This window comes from Synchiropus splendidus, chromosome 10, assembly GCF_027744825.2.
Source record: "Synchiropus splendidus isolate RoL2022-P1 chromosome 10, RoL_Sspl_1.0, whole genome shotgun sequence".
In the NCBI taxonomy this organism is placed as follows: Eukaryota; Metazoa; Chordata; class Actinopteri; order Syngnathiformes; family Callionymidae; genus Synchiropus; species Synchiropus splendidus.
The window spans coordinates 3,337,952-3,344,982 of NC_071343.1; positions in this window are offsets into that span (position 1 = coordinate 3,337,952).

Below are 7,031 nucleotides of genomic sequence, written 5' to 3' on the forward strand. Positions count from 1 at the left end.
AGGAGCGACTCAGGAAGAGTGGACACCCCGACCTGTGGTCCTACTGAGACCCGAGGAGAAGCTAAGAGAGTGAATCACTATTTTAATTTGAAATAAACCAGAAGCAAACAGTAAAGCCTTCAGTACTTGTTCACACAAGCAAATACCTGGTGAAGTAAGGCAGCTTCCCTGCTCTTGCTTATGGAGGTAGATTAATGTCATGCAAGCATGTGACCTGAGGCTTCTCTCTGGTTTCTTACAGACTGTTGCTGCACTGGATCTTGCTACCTGGCTGTGAAATGTGCACCCACCACAATTGAAGCTCAGGAATCGCAGGAGAATTTCTACATTTGGTTAGTCAATTTTGGTACTCAGGGTGTTCAGTAGTTAGTTGGCAACAACATAGTTTAAGGGACAAGGCCAGTTGATAATCAAATGTATGTCTAAGATCAAAGCACAACACAAGATCAAGCTTCTCGAAGTCCATCTAAAAGTAGCCCAGTCAAGCTTTGATCACAAAATCATTTTTTAATGCAAAAAATCTTTTTTAAATTCCATAAATTAAAAGAAACAGAGTTTCGTGCATTTATCGTGCGTTCTGTGTGAGAGGGGTTTGAACATTAGATTCTCTGGATGTGTTCTCAGGTGATCAATGAAATTTCAAAGGTGGGTCCGGCCCCTGTGACACCACCCTGTCCACCCTGGGGGGCTGAAAAGGTATAAAACCGTCTGGAGCTGGGATCAGAACCCCTCACAAACACAAAACTTTCCAACTCTGTGGCCCTGAGGCGGATCAGGTAATCTGATCCATCAGAAGTGGGGAGCTGCCCGGCCTTGTATTGTCCCAGAGTGAGTAACAGGAGATGAGATCCAGGTCGGGCAGGTGGACTCCTGCGGATGGCCAGCTCTTTTCTTCGCAGATTAGCTGCACGACTGCACCGAACCACCTCCGATTTGACCATTTGAAATCTGCCCATCCCATAATCTGGGATTGATCAAACATGTAACACTTGGAAGACGGAGAGAGGCTTCACAAAAATAAGACGATGTCTGGGACATCTGATATAATCTTCCCTTCAGGCTCCGTTGGAGGAAACCAGGCCCAAGTGCTTTGGGGAGAGGCAAAGAAACAAATGCCCAGTTGTCTAAGGCGTTTTCCCTGTCAGTGGCTGGTGGAATTCTAAAGAGCTGTGATATTAAAACAGCTGCTCAGAGCAAGACCTTACTGCTGCTTGAACACACAGCTACAGACGAGGATGAAGGTGTGTGTGTCGAGGCAGTTTCTCCTTGTTCATATGCTACGTTGTGACAGACACTTAGTGGACTAGTGCATCATCCCACTCATGGCAAGGTTTGTCACAGTGAGTTTCATTTCACCTGAATAACATGCACAACTTCTGACACCATCTAAGATCTCAGAAGAAGCAGGTTCTGAACAGATCAGCAGGTGTGTCTCCTTCTCGCAACAGAAGAAGGCCACACCTTTAAAAGGAAACCTCTGGAGCTGTGATAGTGTGCCACAGTGGAAGTCGAGTGTCTGCATCGCTGCCTCCCTGAAGACCAGCATTAAATCACTGTGTGTGTGAATGTGGCAACAGCTGATCCAGGTCCTGTTGTGACAGTGGCCCGGTCTTTTGTAGGGAGACCATGCGCAGTAAATCTGCTCCACTGCCCTGGTGCAGAACACCGCCTCCCTTTATGGAGGCCTGGTGGGGGTGGGCCCTGCTGAGTCAACAATGGAGGGAGCAGGACCTCAGCCATTGTTGTTCGCCGGCGGACGACTCGGGGATGCCTTTGTGCTTCCTGCAAAGTGGAAAATCATTTTTGTTTTGCTCTTAAGGAATTTGTTGTTGGGCCACCTCTGTTTCAGCAGGACTTTTGACGCTCTCGATACGCACCCAGAGTTCTGACACCGACATAGAGCGGCTCATGTGGCGGAGACAACTAAAATGATGGCAGATCTAAGGCAGATAAAATAGGGAACTCCATCAGTGGTCAGGACGTTGGGGCTCAACTTCACTCCCCTGTAGCCAACTGCACCCAGGTGACCTGAGAGGAGGGATGTCTCCGGGCTGCTCCAAGGCTTCCCCCCAGAAGGACATACCCAGAAGACGTGTCCTCACGACTGACTAGATCCACTTCAACTGGAACAGAAGTGCATTCCGAACCCGTCCCAGAGAGAATCCTGCCAAGAAACTCGTGGTCTTCACACACCCACCCAAAACATGACACGCCTTTTGGCTCAGCTCTCATCTGGCCAGAGCGGTGCAGAGCATTTGGCACCGTGGACCAGCTTCAGCTACAGTATAAAAAGCATCAAGTAAAAGGGCACTTATATGAATACAGACATTAAATTCAGCAGAACTGCTTGTGTGGTTTTGGATGCATCTACTGTGAAACAAAGAGACACAACGCAGTGAATAGTCTGCACTGCATACCGCCGTCCACTGTTCCCTCCTGCTTCAGGCTTCCTCGCGATTGTTTTTGTCTGGCAGCGATGCCGTCACAGCCTTTGTTGTCCAAAATATCCCCTCTCTGGGGGCCAAAGGCCGCTGTGACCAACACGTAGGAAACAAATGCTCAATCATGAACACTCCGCTCAACGTTTCCAGCCACACTTGCGTCCGGTGAGTCGCTGGACCTCATGAATGAAGAGGTCAAGCAACACACGCTGGGTAGTTCCCATGTTTACCAAAAGCACATGAGGTGAATGGATATGCGACAACAGGACTCCCGCAGGTACAAAGATACAGATGGATAAAACCGAGGTTGTTCTGTTTCTGATGCTCTGCCAACGTTTACTTCTCTCATTCTTCAGCAAGTGTGTTTCTGTTGCACAGATGAAGAGAAACATTTAAATACTTCTGCTTTTCTGAGCTTCTTTATTCGGCAATGAAATTGTTATTTTTATATTTGGAGGGGGCACAGGTGAGGTTTTGGACAAGAGTCCTGTCAGCCCGTGCTGATCAGCGGGAGTTGCAGCAGAGTACCACGCACTGATGGAGCAGGTGACGACCAACCCCAGCACAGACTCTGACATGAACACAGGAGTCGGACCGGAATACATGAGCAGAAATTAAATCTTCACTCAGGAATATGCATGATGTTGGTCGGGTGGTCATAATGTTGCAGTCATTTTATACCAGACCTGGGCAAAGGGTGGCTCAGGGACAACATATGGCCTTTCCCTTGTATTTTTGTGGTCCTCATTAGCAAACTTGTGAAACTGAAGACCTTAAGTATATTTGTCTCTTAAAATAATAACACTGTTTTATCCTTTCCGTCTCCACTTCTGATGGAAGTTGTACAAAGTCACAAGTGCGTTCTATTTTTTTGTTCCTCATGCACTTTGACCAGCGGCTCATCTTTCTCCTCACACTTGCTTCGTCAGCAGTTCATCAGTGTTTGTGCTTCTGCTCCTCGGTAACACAAGAAAGAGGATGGGCACATGCTTGGTGTTAAAATGGCAAACGTCCTTCCTGCTTTTGATTGTGCAAGTTTGTGTTATAACAATGACACTTTGCTTTCAAACCAGAATACTGAGGAAAAGTATGGAATTCCAGAGTTAGGATCAAACATCCTGATTTAACTACTTTTACTTAACTTTAAGCCTCATTTTCTATGACATTTAGTTTTTATTTTCATCTTTGAAGATAGGTATCAAAGGGCACAAAATATTTTGTTCTAAATAAATGTAATGTAAGGAGACAAACGCACATAAGGAAAGCCAGGTCTATTCCTTTGATCTTCTTGCTTGGAGGTTCAGTGCAGAGGGAAAGTCAAATCAACCTCGAATGTTCCCTAAGAATCTGATGAATCATATGAGGACGACTACCATCATTATTGACCTTTCCTCCACATGGGCCTCATTTGTTTTTGAACAACCCCATGAAAACAATGACGAACTGAGTCATGTATTATTGAATGTCTGTGGAGAGCAGCTTACTCCTGCATCTGCGTCCTGTTCTCTGACATCAGGTTTGCTTCACTGAGCGACGGAAGCTCCACTCCAGCAGCTGTTCACACCGACACTCATGAGATCACAGCGACGGCATGATGTAGCATGATCAAGCAGTCGCTCATGACTTGTCCTGAAAGACTGTTGGAGCGGAGGAACGTCCTGGTCTCACCATGCAACGGCCTACTTCCCTTCATTTACAGGTAAAAAATCTTCAATCTTAAAATCCCCTGCCACATGATCTCAGTCATCTGAAGTGTAATAAAACATAAAAGGGAATCTCAATCTTGTCAGAGCGCGTCACAGTTATGGATCACAATTTAATTTTTTTCTAAGAGATCAATAATTAACGGTTTGAATAAAACAGACAAATGTGACCAAAATACAAACATTTGAGGTGGAACACACTGACGTGATGTTCCACTCTACAACAACTCAGCAGGACCGCGGTCGCAGAGATGATGACACGATGAGGTGTGTCACATGACCTCATCTTTCCCTCCATGATGAGGGTGTAACATAAATGAACGCATGCAGTATGGGGCCAGACCCTTTGGCAGTGGAAAAAATATAGTATAAAGTATAGAAATACAGTCGTACTATTTTAATTTAATACCATTCTAGTTCTCTACCTCAATAATATGTTCTTTTATTCAGCCAATATTTTATTTTCAATGCCAATGTAAGCTGAGCCTGTTCCAGTCCCATACTGCAGACAGACACAACAGAGGCAGAAACAGAAACTTGTCATCTGTCAAGTCACAAAACATCGGAGCAGAGAGGAAACGTCGCCTGTTACCCTCCCCATTACCCTCCGCACCTCTTCAAGCTCTGACCGTCTCTGGACCAGGTGTCACTCTGTTGGCCATGGCAACCACCATTTGTCACCTTTGAAATGACCCCCATGTCACATGTAAATCAAATTTACTGTCCGAGAAAAATAACACTAAGCTTTGTAATTCTATAAAGAAAGAAAGTCATCTACTATGTAAAATAGCTGAATCTCATCAACCATATTTCTCAACAATGAACATGTGATTCTCATTCACAGGTCAAGTGTCGTGGCTTCACCTCTGGACCTGACCTTCTGCTCAGTCACTGTTGGCGTGTGATCTTCAGGTGTGTTGGCTACTCTGACAGGATCAGGTGTCTCACGCAAGTGTCCATGCTCCGTCTCTGCTGAGCCATGTGGACTGCTCTACTCTCTGGTTTTCCTGAGGTGCTGCTGCTGTACACTGGGTGTACTTGCATGTCCAATCCTTCACTGGTGGAGGGGTCCTGTGATGCCAGAAACGTCCTTCACAGTGAATCATTCTTCGCAGCTGACAGAGGCTTCTTCATGATGGACTCCAAGGGCTTGTGGTCCCACTCCACGTGGACATGTCGGCCAAGTGCATCTTGATGGAAACGTTTGAAACCAAACGCTACATTTCCTTCTCAGCCTGGGTGTGATGAATTTCACTCTCAGGGAGAGACTTTGAGGCATAACTGACGGGCCTTGCATCAACACACCTGCGAGTCCATGCTGTGAAGCGTCTACCTGTAAGGTAAGCTCCATGTCAGGATCGCAGCAAGAACTGGCCCCATTTCCTTAAAGGCATCATCGTGCTGCTCGTCTAAAGGGCTAAAACACAGTCAGTTATACACGTATTTTTATTTGGTTCATTGTTCATTGTTGCGTTGTGTTATGACGCTTGGAACGGTCAGCAGGGGGCGCTAGTGAGCTAGTCAACAGCCCATCGAGGCTCGGAATAAATCTTGCAGCGAAGCTGTACATTGGCTGAAAGTTGTCGCCTCTTTGTCTCCACGAACAGGTGGGTTAACACTCCTCCATTAACCCCACATGTATCCCAAAGTAAGGGATTAGAGTGAGGAATGTGTTTGATAAAATGTAACGTTGGTCACACACTGTAGTAGTTTCGTCGCATGTATGTTAGGTGGAGACGTGGTTTATGCTAGGCTAGCTGACCGCGCCAAGTACCCTGTCAGAGAGAAGTGTAAGATGCTGAGATGGTGTTGCGTTCAATGTTCTAGTCTATGGCTCCAGTCAAAGTTGTATTTTGTGGTCTGCCTGTACATTTGGGGTTCCACTACTTTCTGCTATGGACTGCTTGGTCCTGTCTGGCCTCAACTATTGAAGTTTCTCCCTGCTATTTTTTTGAACATGTCAAATCAAAGAGTAAGAACAGTGGACGTGTGGGTTCGGAGCCACACTGGGAATCCACCACCACACTCACTAGCAGAGTAAATCTTGCAGCGAAGCTGTACATTGTCTAAAAGTTGTGGCCTCTTTATCTCCACCAACAGATGGACATCTCCACTGCACAGCCAGGTGTTTCACCGACGGCGGCAGCAGCTCCCCTGAGGTCCGGGTGGCAATACTTGTCCCATAAGAAGCCATTTGACTGTTGCAGCAACTGTCGTGGATCTCTGAGAGGCTTGGTGCAAACTCAGATGGTTGTCTCTAGCTCTGCACGGTTTCTTGGTGGGTCCGTCTTCATGATGGCTAAGACCTTAGTTGGGTCTGGTTTGATCATCATCTGACCTCACTGCTTCCCATGGTGCTCTTTTTCAGGTTCAGCCGTGTGCCTCTCTCACCTGATCGTGCTCTTCTCTGGTTCGACCGTAGATGAGAATGTGGTCTACTATTGCGACCACTCCATTCAGACCCTGGTATGTCTCCTCTATTTTTCTTTGAAACTCCTCTTTTGCAGAAATAATACCAAATGGGAGATGTTAGAAGCCATAACGCCCAAATGGTGTGTTGAATGTTTCTGTTCATTTGGGAGCCCAGTATCCAGCGCGGGCATCAGTTAGCTTGGCAGTGATGACCTCTAGTGTCGGCTGAGGGTAATGCGGAAAGCAGATTCTGAGTTCACCTGCGCGGCTTCTCCTCAACAAGTGCTTTGACCCAGACTCAGTTTCTTTGACAAGAGGGTTTCAGGGTTCCAGGATTGTTTGAAACTGTGGCATTGCGCCCCTCCCACCCCTCGCAAAAAACCCCAAAGAGGGACGAGACGATCAATAAATAGAGATAAAGAAACTCTTATGGCTCTTATGCAGGCCGTGGTTAGTTAATATGTGGCAGAAACCC